This window comes from Dryobates pubescens, chromosome 13 (genome assembly GCF_014839835.1).
Source record: "Dryobates pubescens isolate bDryPub1 chromosome 13, bDryPub1.pri, whole genome shotgun sequence".
In the NCBI taxonomy this organism is placed as follows: domain Eukaryota; kingdom Metazoa; phylum Chordata; class Aves; order Piciformes; family Picidae; genus Dryobates; species Dryobates pubescens.
The window spans coordinates 17,475,418-17,490,231 of NC_071624.1; the positions used below are offsets into that span (position 1 = coordinate 17,475,418).

The following is a 14,814-nucleotide window of genomic DNA, read 5'->3' on the forward strand; positions in this document are numbered from 1 at the left end:
ACAGTCATAATGGATAAAGAGATTTACTATCTTATTCCTTCATAAAATCGATTATTTGTGTTTGTACTTGCTACTTTTATAAATCATAAATTAGTTCAAGTTGGCAGAAAAATAAACCTTATCAGTGAGATGCTTAGAAATATGATTAAATCAAAATAGTTGTGGGCTTATTCCAGTAAAACTTTCAAGCATGTGCCTTGACAACCTGCTCCAGTCACTAAGTTCTCCCTTAGTATTCCCACTGACTTGAGAATTTCCCTCCAGACTACTACATTTCCCTCCAGACAAAGAAACCTTAATAAAATCCTTTCCTTTAGGAATACACTGAGTGCTGAGCCAGCTCTGGGACAGTGCTCCTGAGTTGCTTGTGAGATGATGACACCAGTCTCATCTCCCTCTTCCATAGCAGCATTGCCCACTCGCATGCAGACTGTCATCTGTGGAAAAAAAAAGTCCACTGACAGGCACAGGTCTACTCAATGCATGACAGGGATCTGGTCCCAGTAGATATTTCTTGGTGTGATAGTGAGGAGGAGCTTCTGGTCCAGGGATGTGGAGGAACAGGGGCAAGTGCAGAGCTGTGATTAACACCCAGGGCTGGGACCTGATTAATCTGTCCCTGATTAATGACATCCTGTGTGTGCCTGAGTCACACAGCTCTGCTGTGCCTCAACTCCTCGCTTGTGGCTCTGAGGATAAACACCTGCCCTCTTGAGCAAGACTCTAATCAGCAAGGCTGGGAGAAATGGCTCGGAGATCCTCAGGAGGAAGTAATCTCACAGATGGGAAGTGTCTTTACTGGTAACAATCAAACCTTTTTATCATTTCCTTGTGCCAAGTTTGAGACAGGCAGAGCACAAAGTCACAGTGGTATTTTTCTAGTGATTATGTGGTGCAATTTATAACAACCCCATAAAGATATCCTTCCTCGTCCACATTAAAGTATTTTGCAGAGTGATCATAACGATCCCACTTCACTATCAGGCGGTGGCAGAGTAACCTTCAGTCTCACTCTCTGTGTTTTAATGTGACTACAGGTAGCAACCCAGAAGTCGTGCTCAGGTTTGAAGGCATTTTTCAGCTCACACCTAAAACTCTGCAGATCTAATTGCTTCCCAACTTCATCTAAACCCTCCTTGGTCCTGCATTTGGTGTGCAGCAAGGAGATGGTCTCATTTGGTTTAAATGGTATTTGGAATTTCATTGAGTTAATCAAATTTTATCTCCACTGCTTGCAGGGCAGCGTTTCAAAGGGATTGCTTTTGTACCTGCTGGTAGGAAAGTCAGCAGAAAAATATTGTTCTTGGCTACTGTCCTGATTAAGCCAGACATTTTAATGTGTGTTATGATAGGTCACTTGATGGATAGTCACCTGTACCCTGTGATCAACTCTGACTTGGCCACTGGTGCTGAACTTTAGCAGCTAGGTGTCATAATTTCCCATCTTTTGCTTGATTAATGCTTCCTTTTGTGATCTAAAGGGAAAATGTTTGGAGAGATCCTTCTTCACATGCCAGCCAGCCAGCCTGGATTAGTGGGGAGAGGCTGCATAGGCTTTTCAACAAAAAGATCCTGGGAAAACACAATGTGGATGTTCTCTCTGTGTTGGCATCTTTCCTCCCAGTGTGAAGAAAGTAAGCTTTGCACGGTTTGTGTGCTCAGAATAGCTCTAGTGTGTACCTTGGCTTTCTGTGTACATCCAGATAAAAGCCCCTAGGACTTAAACATCACAAGGGGATGTCAGAGGCACTGCAGGTTCTGAAAGGGGCTTTTGAGTGAGCCTCTGGGATTTAATAGAGTACAATAAACCAGGTTGGAAAAGATCTTCAAGATCATCAAGTCCAAGCTATCACCCAACACCATCTAATCAACTAAACCACAGCACCAAGTGCCTCATCCAGTCTCTTCTTAAACACCTCCAGTGATGGTGACTCCACCACCTCCCTGGGCAGCCCATTCCAATGGCAAATCTCTCTGTGAAGAACTTCCTAACATCCAGCCTAAACCTCCCCTGGCTCAGCTTGAGTCTGTGTCCTCTTGTTCTGTTGGTGGTTGCCTGGGAGAAGAGACCAACCCCCCTGTGGCTACAACCTCTCTTCAGGTAGTTGTAGACAGCAATTTGGACCAATATTATATCTACATGATAGTTTAAAAATTCCTAGGTGTGATACTTGTCCTTTTATATTCTTCTGTAATATTTTACATGGTTTTAGGGGTTCTGAATATTTCCATGGGCCTCTGCTAGGTAACACTTTTTTCCTGATTTCATTGCTATTGATATGTAGAGAGTTCTCCTGGCTCAGTCCCTGGGGAAGGAACGCAGTGTCCTCAGGGCAGTTTGACTTAGACCCGTGGAGGCTGATGCCACCATCTTCAGCAGCGCATTGAGACACTTCTTGGTTTCTCAGAACTTACCTTTAATATTGGCTTAATTTCCACAATGTAGTAAAAGCTTCTCAATTACAAACTTTCACTAATGGTCATTTAATGGCACAGTGCAGAGCATCTCTGCAAATAAAGTTATTCTTCAGTTACATGCAGAGGTCAGAGTCTTTTGGAATTGCTCCAGCTGGTATCTGCAGCGGGTTGGCCATCCATATAAGGGCCAGACACTCAAATGCAGATCTTTGTACATCTCAGGCTAGTTGTAGAGATTTTCATCTGTGTTCACCATTGATGAAACAAGTGGGATAGTATGAACGGGGAACACCAGGGGTATAAATAAAAAACCCTGCGAAATCTAGCTTAAAATGCATCTGCAAGCCCATTGAGCTTGAAACAATTTAGCTGAAGACTTTGCATTCAGATGTCTGAGATAGAGTTAAAATCTGGGGTTTAAAGTGTTGGGTCATTAAAATGGGGGGTGGGAAACCCCTCCTCTTGTAATAGGTGAGTTGAAACAAGAACAAAGGGCCTATAAAATGAGCCAGGTGAAGCACTGAGGAGATAAGGAATTATCTTCCTGTGCACTTGCTGCCATAACTGAAAGGGTAATTGTTATTATTATTTATTTTTTTTTTAAATAGGTAGGGTAAGTAATGATACTGAGCTGAGCTCTCTTCTTCCACAAGTACAGTGCTAATTACTGCTTCCTGACCCTGGGAGAATTGTCTCCTGCTGTTCAGTAGGGCTGGCTTGAGACACGAATTAGTCTTGTAAATCCTTCTAATTTGTTCAAGGAGTTTATAGCTCTGCTGTAAACATTGCTCCCAAGCTGCTGTTCACCCAACAAGGTCCTTTACAATATTCCTTAGACAAACTGCTGGGATTTTCTTCCTGTGTAAGGATTTCAGGTTTTTTTCCACCTGTTTGCATAGTGGAGCTGACATACAGAGCTGGAATCTTCCCTGCTCTCTGCTCCATATATGAATGTGATGGCTTAAGTCCTGCTTGCACAATGATGGGTTGGGTTTCCAGATCCAAGGTGTTTGGTGTTGCAGGTAAGAAAATGCCTAGTTTTAACTAAAAAATACAGCCTTTGGGACAGAAATGCTGGATGTGTGTGAGAAGAGGACTTTCTAAAGACCATTACCATAGACGAAGTGCTGACCTTTTATTGATCTAATCTTGAGGGAGAGCTTTTATCTCCCACTAGTTCCCACCTTGGAGAATCGGGTCCCATTGGTAGCAGATAGCGGAGGGCCTTGTGGACACATAGAAGCAGTGGGTGTCACTGCAGCAGCCAGGTGGAAGCAGGGAAGAGGTTCAGGAAGGCAGTTGCTGGAAGGAGAAGCAGTACCAAAAAGCAGTTGAAACTTTATTAGTAGTGAGGCAGGGCTGTTTAAGAAGGGGGATGAAAGGCTTGGTGTGATTCATAAGAACTTAAACACAGTTGTCTATTCATCTGCTTGTATTATCTGTGCCTTCATCTGGCCGTGGGAAGAGGTGAGCTGCAGAGCGCGGGGGCAGGCTGTGTGCCACTGTCCTTGAGCTATCTCATATCCTTTTCTGCAGGATCTTGTGACAGTTCGGATTACTGTGAGTCATTGTTTCTTTAAAGCTCATTACTGGCAAGGGCTGGTAGCGAGACACCGAAGTGGCGTTGGGTTATCTATGCTTAACGGGAGCTATTAATGTGTGTCACCACTGAAGTGTCATCCAGCAGAAATGTAATTGTGGATTTCGGGTGCTGAGTCGCAGAGGTATGTTCATCCTTTGTCCAACCAAGCTGAAACTCAGCATTGTCAAGTGGTGTCTCAGCTTACCACATCGGTATTAAAAGGTTTTGGTTTCACTCTAATTTATGCGTCTAATCGTGTCGTGGGGGAGGGCCAAGGTGGGGAAGCAAAGTAGGGACTGAGAAATGTTGCTCAGAAATCTATTCTCAGGTCACATGAGCACCAAATATTTTCTATTCTTACCTAAATCAACCACGGTCGTCCCTGTTTGCTGCTGCTTTGTTTGAAGGTCTATGTCCTAGTTATGAATTACTGGGGAGAAAACAAAAAAACAAAGCAAGTGTCACAAGGCCTGGGGCCCCACAGACCTCTCCTCCTTCATGGGTACAACGGGAGGAGAGGTCTTGTGTGTGTGGCGCCATTGGATGGAGCACCTCAGGGCTTGATGTGCACAGCCTACCTTCCAGTCTATTGCTAACTTTTTGCTTCTTTCTCACCTCCTGACACTTGGTCACTATATGAAAAATTACTCGTTGGTTATTGTGTTAAAATTCTCTACCTGAATTGGGATTTTCCTGGGCTACATCCATCAAGCATTTGATTCCTCTGGAGTATAGACAGAATAAAATTAGGCTGCCATTGCAGAAGAGGGAGTGACTTGCACATTTCTCCTCCAAACATCATGGTTTTAATAGAGCCGCACACTTGCATCTCTCTTGTCCAAGAGTCCCTTGGAGACTATGACAGAAGACCTTCCCAGAATGACCTCAGCAGAAGATCTTACAGAGTTGGGCAACTGCAACTTGGGAAAGTTTCTATGTTCTTGCCTCTTTTTAATGAACTGTAAAATATTTTCACACCTCTACCTAGACTTCTTTCACACGTCTGCCTACATATTTCTCTGCCTTTTACCATCATCTCTGAAAACACCTTGGACTTGTCATAATCCTAGGACACTGCTACTTATCATTTGGGGTTTTGCAGACTTCTTTGAATCCAGAGCCATTTTTTTTTTTGTTTTTTTTAAAAGGTTTGGTGTATGACTAGGGGTGACAAGCTTCCCAAATATGTGCTGTCAAAAACAGATACTTCTGGCACTGACTTCTTTTCATGTTTGCAAAACTGCTATGAAAGGTAGAGTGTAGATAACACATTAATACAGCAGCAACCTTTGCGTTTACTCTCAACTCTTTTTTCTTTCATAGGTATTTTGCCTTCTAAAGCAATTAAAGGCAGGAAAACATGATAAGGCTTTTTTTTTGTCACCAGTAATGTGATATTTTTCTAGCAGAACCTCAGGGCCTTTTGCTAAACCCTTTAGGCGATTGTTCTGGTGGATTTAGAGGGTTTCTTGGTTTCATATAGGGTTAGGATATCGAAGTGCTGCCTACAATAACTTCCTTGTTCTTCAGTAATTTTCCTTTGGTGTGTGTTTGATACCAGCAGGCTTGTCCATTCCCATCTGCTCTGTATTGGTTTTATGCAAATTCTCTCTCATCCCTCTACAAGCCCTTTCAAGTTAAAATGTTGCTTCCTCATGCCCGCTTATATTACTTGTAATTCCTGCACAGTGACCTGCTAGCCACCCATATATTGGGCACAAAAGACACAATCTTTGTGAATCAGATATCTCTTATCTCATCCCTGTTTGCATTATACATTCCACTCACAATACACTTTGCCACAGTGCTCATCCATTTAATGCCCAAATACCTGAGGTCTCTTATTTCTGTCCAACATACTCATCGCATGACTCATGGTGAACTGATGAGCAGGGAGATAAAAAATCTTGCTGTAGGTGGTGTGTGGCTCTATGGTGTAGCCAAAAGATAAAACAGGCTTTGAGCCCCATCTCTGGGGTTCAACAGGCGAAGTCCTCCCTCTCAATCAAGTTACACAAAACCAATGGTTTGTTTCGTGGGACGAGTTCACCTTGCCCATAAATTTGCAGTAACTCAAGATGAGACTACTTTTACTATGTGTGGAACTGTCCCACCATGCATGAGGATGTCTGAGGCCCATGCAGAGTGGTTTCATGCTGGTGCTACTCCTGTAGCTGGGTACAAAACCCAGATCAGTTACACTATACAAGACCACTGTAGGTAGACCTGTACCCTTGGGAGAGGCTGTCACCACAGTGAAGGAGAAGAGAAGTAGAAGCAATTGCTCTGCAATTTCTACTGATGGTATCACTTCACCCTAAAGAGTTGATTTCTGTTGGACTTGATCCTCAGGAGATGCATGGAATCCTTCCTGCAGCAGCCATGTTTTGAATGTAAACTCAGCCTCCCACTGGCAGTCAGAGCAGGTGAACAACTTTCTGTATGAGGTTCTACTCTTTATCTCATATAGGATTCCTACAGTAGATATATATATATATATTATTTTTTTTAATGTGGTAAGAGTATCTCCTGAGACTTGTATCAGATTTCAAGAGTTTAATGCAGTTTTGCTTTGAAAAAGTTTAGATGGCCTTGAAAGTTTGTGCTAAAGCCTGTGATATTCTGGCCTGCACAGTAGTCTGGTAAACTGTGGAGGCACCAAGGGGAGCAGGTTTTGCTGCCAGATTAGTTTACTGAATGTTGATGTTAGTCTCAGTTCTGCGAAATCTATTCTCTTATTAAGCTCAGTGGATGAATGTGAATGCCAGAGGTAGAAATACCTTAGTGTAAATGTAAAAATGTTGTTCATTTTATCACTTAATTGCGTTCGTTACAGGGCATGAGAAAGAATTCAATCAGTGGCATAAAATATGAATAATGTAAATACCTGTAGCATTAAATCAATGTGTTTTTTTCTACTTACATTTCAGAGAAATAGACATGTCATGTTTTGTTAGATTCTTTTTTTTTTTTTTTAATGTTGAATTGTTTTATAAATGTGATTCCTTCGAAGATCATTACTGTTGATGTCAAAAGAAAAAACATAGGCAGTCCAGATTGGGTATCAACACCATTAAGGCTTCAGTTCCCAGAAAAGGGGAAAGATAGGAATTTATTTAACTGTTGTGGCAGTTAAATAAAAACAAAAGGCAGTCTGCTACTATGTCAAACACACTGTGTAATCTTCAGCACCCTGGTTGAGCATTAATGCAGTTTTAGGCTTCAAAGAGAGGACGACACATCTGAGAACTGAAAATTTTCAAGTTGCCATAGGGCTGTTTGCAGAATTTTGCTTCCAGTTTCGCTAGTTACCAGGAGGTTGGGATGTAAACAGCAGCTTATTCCAAATGTGCTTCTGAAGTGAATGGCTCTGACTCTTTCCCTTAAGGTGGTAAAAATTTGACATATGGTCACTAAGCAAAGATACTAAATTGTGTAATATTAACTAGAATATGAGGTGAGATTTTTACAGTGGTCCCTTCTGGCCTTAACATCTCTGCATTTTTAAGGGTTCCATCACTGTAATATCAGAGTGAGTAGGGGATAAATGTGCCTGATTTAATAATTATTTTTTTCTGTCTCAGTTCTGTAGCAAGGTTGCAGAGTTGCCCTCACTTCTCTCAGCTACCTCCTTGTACACACAGCATTCAGTAAATATGCTCAAGATGTATGGACTGCAATTAAAACAGCCTGTAAGAATGTAGAGCCTAATGGTCTAATTTTTCAATTATGTCAATGTCTGTGGGAATGGAGGTTGTGCTTATTATCTCCCAGAAGGCACCTTTCAGACAGTGTGGCTCGAGTCAGACAGGAGTCTGGGTTTGCAGGAACAGACCCAATTCCAGAGCAACAGCCAGAGACCTGGACTTCAGTGTGAGTGCTTTAATGTGCTGTGTCCCACAGTGAAGGGTGGCACACACAATGCTCACAGCACATGCAAAACTCAGCCTTTTCTACAAGGAGGAAGAATTTACAGATGCTCCCCAGCAATGAGCTGTTAGATCAGATGCTTTTGCCCCTGTGTCCCAAGGTAGCATCCGCATTAACCAGCCTTCATTTGTAAGACTCCATGTAACTGTAAGAGGAGAGGGTGGTTTTGGGCACCAGATGTTCTTTAAGGTCTACTCTAATCCAAATCATTCTATGATTCTATGACACAGCAGAAGGCATGCTTAAACTGGCTATAAGCCATGCTCAAGAGGTTCCCCACTGCTTTGTTTCCCTCCAGACCCAAAATGCTGGACAGCCAGGAATCTGCCACCTGCAAGGTCCCCATCTAGCTCTGTGTGTTTCCTTTCAGGGCTTCAACTTCTCTGCAAACCTCCCTCTAACTCCTGGGTAGCACCAACAGTATGGAAACCAGTCCAGTGTTTTGGGCAGTGGGCAAAGCACGGTGTTCTTGTTAATGGTTTGCACACATGGTCCTCATACATCACAGAAGGATGAAATAGCAAGAAGAGAGGAAGATTATGGATACAAACTTGAACATAGGTGGTTTCACCTCAACATGAGGAGAAACTTCTTTACAGTGAGGGTGAGAGAGCACTGTAACAGTCTGCCCAGAGAAGTTGTGGAGCCACCTTCTCTGGAGACTTTCAAAACCCACCTGGATGCATTCCTGTGCAGATTACCCTGGTGATCCTGGGTAATCTGGGTGATCCAGGGGGGTTTGACTCGGATTTCTGGAGGTCCCTTCCAACCTCTAACATTCTATGATTAGTCTTGTCCTCATATAGCCTAACTTTTCCAAGACTGAGTGTTTCCACTGAAACTGGTCACACAGGATTAATGTCAAAGGGGTGTTCAGATGTTCAGGGCTGATAAAAAGTGGCTTGCTGGCATTTGGAGTCCTTCAGTCCACATTCAAATTACAACCAAAAAAAAAAAAAAATAAATAGAGGCCATCCACATAACAATAGTTGAGGTACAAAAAGAAAAAGGAAAATCCTTCTCAGTTATCTCTGATAAGACTATTGTTTTCATTTATTATCTTGCTTGTTACACGCCAATGAGAAACAACCACAGATCGTCAATAAGGTTTTTAATTGCAAAGATTTCCTGTGACGTGAGTGTTAATGAATGTCAAGGCAATAACACAAAAGACATTACTCGTTTAATGATTGATAGAACAAGAAAAGCATGAGGTCTCTTGCAGGATAAATGACTACTGTTCTGTGTTCCTTTACATTAGCAGTATCAACACTTAGATCACATGGCAGGAGATAATGGTCCAGGAGATAAAGTACAGAATCACAGTCTGTTATACAATAACAGACACGGTAATGATAATTAATGTGCATTTCTTTGGCAATTCTCATACTTGTCAGCACTGAGCCATGGGGACCAGTGCTTTGCTGTTGACTTAAATGGGGGCAGGATGGGGCACTTAGTTGGTCTAAGAGTTTCTGACTTTTGCTCTGCTACAAAGATGTCAGACCTTAAAAGCTTTCTTCGTTACATGGTTAGCGTGGGCATTCATGTATGCAGATTTTGTGTGTTGTAATTGCAATACACCTCCATTTCTCAGTGGCTGGGGGAAAGGGCATTTAGACATGCAGTGTGATGGCAACAAACCCTTAGGCTTTGGCCAGGAAGGATCACCATCATGACCCACTAAAGGATCATCACCTTTCTCTTCACTAATCAAAATGTAGTGGCTGGAGGCTTTCTTAAAAAAAAAAAAAAAAAAGAAGAAGAAGAAATGTTCTGGCCAAGACCCCCTACACACACACACAAAAGTTAACACAGAAGATTGGCCAAAATCTAATCTGTAAAGACCCCAACTTGGCTGCAAACTGCCGGAGGAACGCTCACGATGTGGGCAACTGGCCCTAACCACACCCTCGCATGGCTTTGGGTATGAAATCCATGGAAAAGTTGTACAGCTTTGATTTGGTTTTATATGTTTTCTGACACACCAGGTTTCATTGGACAATATGCACTTGGCAACTTTTGACTGGTTTGCACTGCGAGGTTTCAAGTGGCCCTGGAGCTCTGCCGAGTGAGCAACTGTCTCCAAAAATGTGCTAAATACGAGAAAGCCTTCGCGGTGAAAATTAGTTCATGGTTTGGCAAAATGTTTGGGGAGTCAGAAAAATATTTGGATGGGACCTGGATAGTTTAATTATTGGCCTTAAACCACAAATTAATGGAGGTGCACATGGCCTTTTGGTTTCAAAACGCAGCACTGGATAATGTTTCCTCGTTTTTGGAAGCCGCCTTGGTTTGTAGCTATCTGCACTGGCATGGGAATTGCTGCCTGAAAGCTGTACTGGTAAAATTGTGTCTGTTTCATCTAAAATAAGTATCTTATTCAAATTATTAATGTAGTTTAAAATACTGAAATGTATTTTTCTTGAACTAGAGCATCTCAGCTTACTTTGGGTTAAAAATTCCTGAAGTTTTAAAACTCCCTTTGTAGCTATTGCAAGCTGACTGATGGGATCATGTTTGTCAGCTTCAAATTAAATTGTGCAACTGGTTTTTGTCCTCCAAAAGCTCACCAAAGCTGTGTTTGAGCTTTTCTCAAGTGAAATATGCACAGTCTTGTGCCATTTGTCTACTTTTAGAAAAATCAGGTTCCAAAGAGTCTGTCGATAACCAGTTTGACCTACAAATGTGTGTTTCCAGGTGTAACTGCTCCAGGCAGTGTGGCATGGATGTAGAAAGATGTTAGAGGTTCTTGGACAACCCAAGAGGGGCATTTGGAGTCCTGAATGAGCTGGTTTCAGCTTTTGGTCCTGTGGGGTGGGGTACAAAACCTACTGTGCTTTTCCCATCCTCCTGCTAACCTGGCTTTGGGCAACGCTCGTGTGCTCCTGTGTTACCATTAAAGCTTTCCCAGTTCTGGCTATTCATCCTCCCACCCCTTCCATCCCCTGTGAGCTTTGATTTTTCAGAGCTCAGTTCCACTTTGGAGATGACTGAACTGTGGGCAGGAGCTGCCCATGTTGAAGGCAAGAAGCAGAATAACAACTTAAAGAGGACTGGGGTGATTTTTATTATTATTTTTTTTAATGTTAAACTTCTTTTAACTGAGATGCCAGGGAGGGCAGCCCAGCATGGAAAGTGTGAGCGGGTGTCTGTCTCTCCTGGCTGCCATCGTGTTCAGCCAAGCATCCCCATCCCTGTGCTGACCCTCCAGGAGAACCACAGAGTGGCTTCTTGCATCAAACGAGAGTTGTTAATGTGAGCCCATCTGTGCACTTTGTTTAAACAAGTTAGTAGTCACTAAAAAAATCCTGCTAGCCTCTTCAGGGTGACCTGCAAAGTCTGCACATGAGCAACAGCGAAACCAGGGACATATGTGTCCCGCAAAAATCAGAAAAAGATTAGTATAAAAGAAAGGGTCGGGGGGGGAGGGAGTTGGCTTTTAATGTATTCCACTAAAACAAATATATATTCCAGCAAAAAAAACACTTTGATTTAGACTTTGTTTTGGCTCTTCTGTTATGAAATACTGCAGAGGTGGCCCCTTCAAAACACGAGGGTAAATAAAAACAGTAAGAGCTTGTGACACCACCCCCCACCCCCCCCCAAAAAAAAAAATTAAAAATGCACCAGATAGTCTGAATTCAGGCTTCCAAATTGCCCCATATTCAATTTAAACCCACCACACTTTGATCTCCATTCTGCAGACCGAGTAATTTTATGTCTCTGTTTCACTTGCAGCCTCAGGATGGGTGATCAGGGGGTAAGGGAACTTCTACCTGTCGCTTCCAATTTTAGGATCAGGACCCAGATTCAGGAAATCACTTAAGCATGTGTCTGACTTGAAGCAAAGGTTTCCTTGTGTGGTGATGCCCTCTGGAAAAGAGAAGTCCTCCCCAGTCTCCTCAAGTATCTAACAGGCTGACTCAGGGAAGTCACATCTTCCCTAGCATCACAGAGCGCCAGTCCCCTGAGAGCCCAAGAACTCGATCCCGTTGACCTCCCCGCTGCCCTTCCCAGGTTAAAACAAAAAAAAAGGTTGGGAGAGCAGGAGCAGCCTCCTGGTGTTTCTGTTCCCCCCCCCCCCTTGCTGGAACAGCACTCACCACTCGCCTTGTGGGAGCATGTTAAAGCAGTAATGAAATGCACAAAGAGGCTCATCCATATAAATGGGTGATTTAAATAATGAGGAAGGAGGAAGGATGTGGTTCAGTGTCAGTACTGATTAATTAGGGCATAAAATAAATAACCCTCCTAACAACATTGGCTTCATCCACTGTAGCTTAGTCTATTAGCAGCTGATGAAGTTAATAGAAGTGCCAGTGTAATTACAGGTTAGTTAACCATCTTGTTATGGCTTTTGCCTAATTTTGGGGGATGGACCCATTTCCACACACACATTTTCCTATTGCAAAGAAACCAACAGCAAAGGACTGACAAAAGTTGGTTGCTAATCCTGCAATTTCACCACAGTTTTTCTGTTCCCCACTTTGTGGAAGTTAACTGATGCCAAAAGTGTGGAATGATTCCCCCGTGTGCTTGTTTGATGTCACAGCTGAGGTCATGGTTAGGTATGGTGCTCTTCTGAGTAAGGACATTCATCTAATGTGTGGCCACACAATGAAATGATGAACAGATGTTAACAGTGAGTTTTTAACATCTTACCTCTTTTGTATGGAAGTTTTATTGAGATGTTTTCCCCTGTTAACTCTGTGAGCATCAGGCAAAAGCAAGAAAATGGAGAGCAAGATTTATAGGGGGTTTGAGTGGATTTTTACCAACAGCATTGTTGCACAGCAAATAACTGCCCATGTAACAAGCCCTTTACATTTAATACTTTTATGGCTGCTTGCCAATAGCTTCCTCACCTTGCAATATGGATCACCTAGATCTCAAAGAAAGAGAACAACTGCAAAATTAGATCTCCTAAATTATAATACATTACAGCCCAAATGTCATCTTAACACAGACCCTCAAACATGACATCAAATCCTATTTGTTTAATGGCTCTGTGGACAGTCCTGAAGCTATGATGAAGTATTTTTAATATTTGGTCAGTGAATGTTGTTTTTTCTCCTATAGGATGGGAGGAGGAAATCAGACAGTTTTCCTGTATTGAGACTATGTGATAGTGGCATTGATACGATATTTTTAAGATCTCTAGGTCAATACCACTGAAAACAGGATCTGTAAATGGGACTTTGTACAGCCTTGACTACAGGTGATACTGCCAGTGACATACAGAAATTACTATTGTATGTGGCTTACCTAAGGTCTAGTACTTAAATAATTACTCTTCTTTCCCAGAGTTCCCTAAGTCATCAGAAATAGTGCCTCAGTTTCTCTATGGAAGATAAATTTGAATTTAAATTACCTAACAGAGTACAACATTAACTAGGTTGGAAGGGATTTTTGAGATCGAGTCCAACCTATCACCCAACACTATCTGATCAACTGAACTAATGGCACTAAGTGCCTCATTCTATGTATTCTATCCAGTCTCTTTTTAAACACTTCCAGTGATGGTGACTCCACCACCTCCCTGGGCAGCCCCTGCCAGAACACCTTCAGAATATTGCAGGACTTTGGGTAAAACATCCAAATAGTGTCCATTGTCACTGAGAGAGTAACAGAGCTTGACTCTTCAGAATTCAAGGCAAATAGCCACATTTCTATTTCAGCACAAGTTATACCATTATCCTTTTCCTTGCAATAAGTCACTTTTTTTTTTTATATGCTATAGAAAGTCACATTGAATTCAAATATGAAATGAAGCCATCCATCATGTTAGCAATTTAATTACCTTGGTATATATTTTTCAGCCAAAAAAAATTATATAAAAAAAAATCCCAACTCAAACACAACAAACCACCTCTATTATTTGTTGTGTGTGTATATCTTATTACAGATTCATTGCCTGAGGACAGGCAAGGGCTGTCGGCAGGGCAGTCCTTGTGGTTAGAAATGCCGAGATGGGGAGCAGATAAGACATGAAGCCCTTGTGCCTCCTGTTTGGGTCCGCTCCGCTCCGTGTTTGCTTGGGGCCTTACCTGTTAGAGTCCCTGTAATCTTTGTTGCAACAGTGAAATGGTGCCTTGTAAAGCAATGAAGCGTGACAGGGATATTGAAAGGGTCGAATGAGGTAGAAATGTGATATTTTCTATCTTCTGCAGGCCCAGGAAATAGGAACTGGGCTGGTGAACTGGGACTTGGCATTCGCTGTTGTGTTCGTGGCAAGAAAGTTGTGAGATTTATTGTTTGGTGCTCACAGAAGAGACAAAGTAAGCAGTGCCCACGATTTCTCTAATTGTTTAACCATCTGGTTTCACAGTGCCTGAAGATTAAGCACCGAGGAAACTGGGAAAGTACAAATGGCGAGGCAGGGCAGAGAGAAGGGCCTTTATTTATTGAAGGTTTGCTGGTAAAATTCTCCAAGTGGTGTCCTTCAGAGATTGAGACATATTTCATGGTAGGCACTTTTTATGTTTTTGGGTTGTTTTTCTTTAAAGGTTGAATAATTTCATGGCCAATAAAATGTGTAGCAATAAAAGCTGAGATAATGAGAGGTTTTAAGAAATGGCATGTTTGAGGGCACAAGCAGATTCAAGAGTTGGGGTGACAAGGAAGACCCCACTGCCATGCCAACATGTCATAGCACACAAGATTTTCTAAGTCATTACTTAGTGCCTCATACCTGGTCTAGCTACTGGATTTATTGATATGGGATGTTGAGAAGGATTCTCGTCCTGCTTCGGCAGCCCCACGATGCACTGTTTTCAGCACTCAGCTGTTTTTTTCATTTTAACATGCTCTTCACAACAAAACTGATGGGTGCTTGTCACTGCAGAGAAATGATGCTTTTCCTTTAGGTGCTTGAGCAGGAG

At 42.3% G+C, this 14,814-nt stretch overlaps 1 protein-coding gene across 6 annotated transcripts in view; it reads left to right on the forward strand.

Annotated features, from left to right (window-relative positions):
• MECOM (MDS1 and EVI1 complex locus) overlaps positions 1-14,814 on the forward strand; it is a 355,991-nt gene that overhangs the window by 198,377 nt on the left and 142,800 nt on the right. Inside the window, exon 1 of one of the 6 annotated variants that reach the window (XM_054166434.1) lies at positions 4,068-4,142. The exons of the other annotated variants lie outside the window; for them this stretch is intronic. The gene's annotated coding sequence lies outside the window, so the exon portion shown is untranslated. Of the gene's footprint in view, positions 1-4,067; positions 4,143-14,814 lie in introns of those variants that run through there. 6 annotated transcript variants of the gene reach the window in all.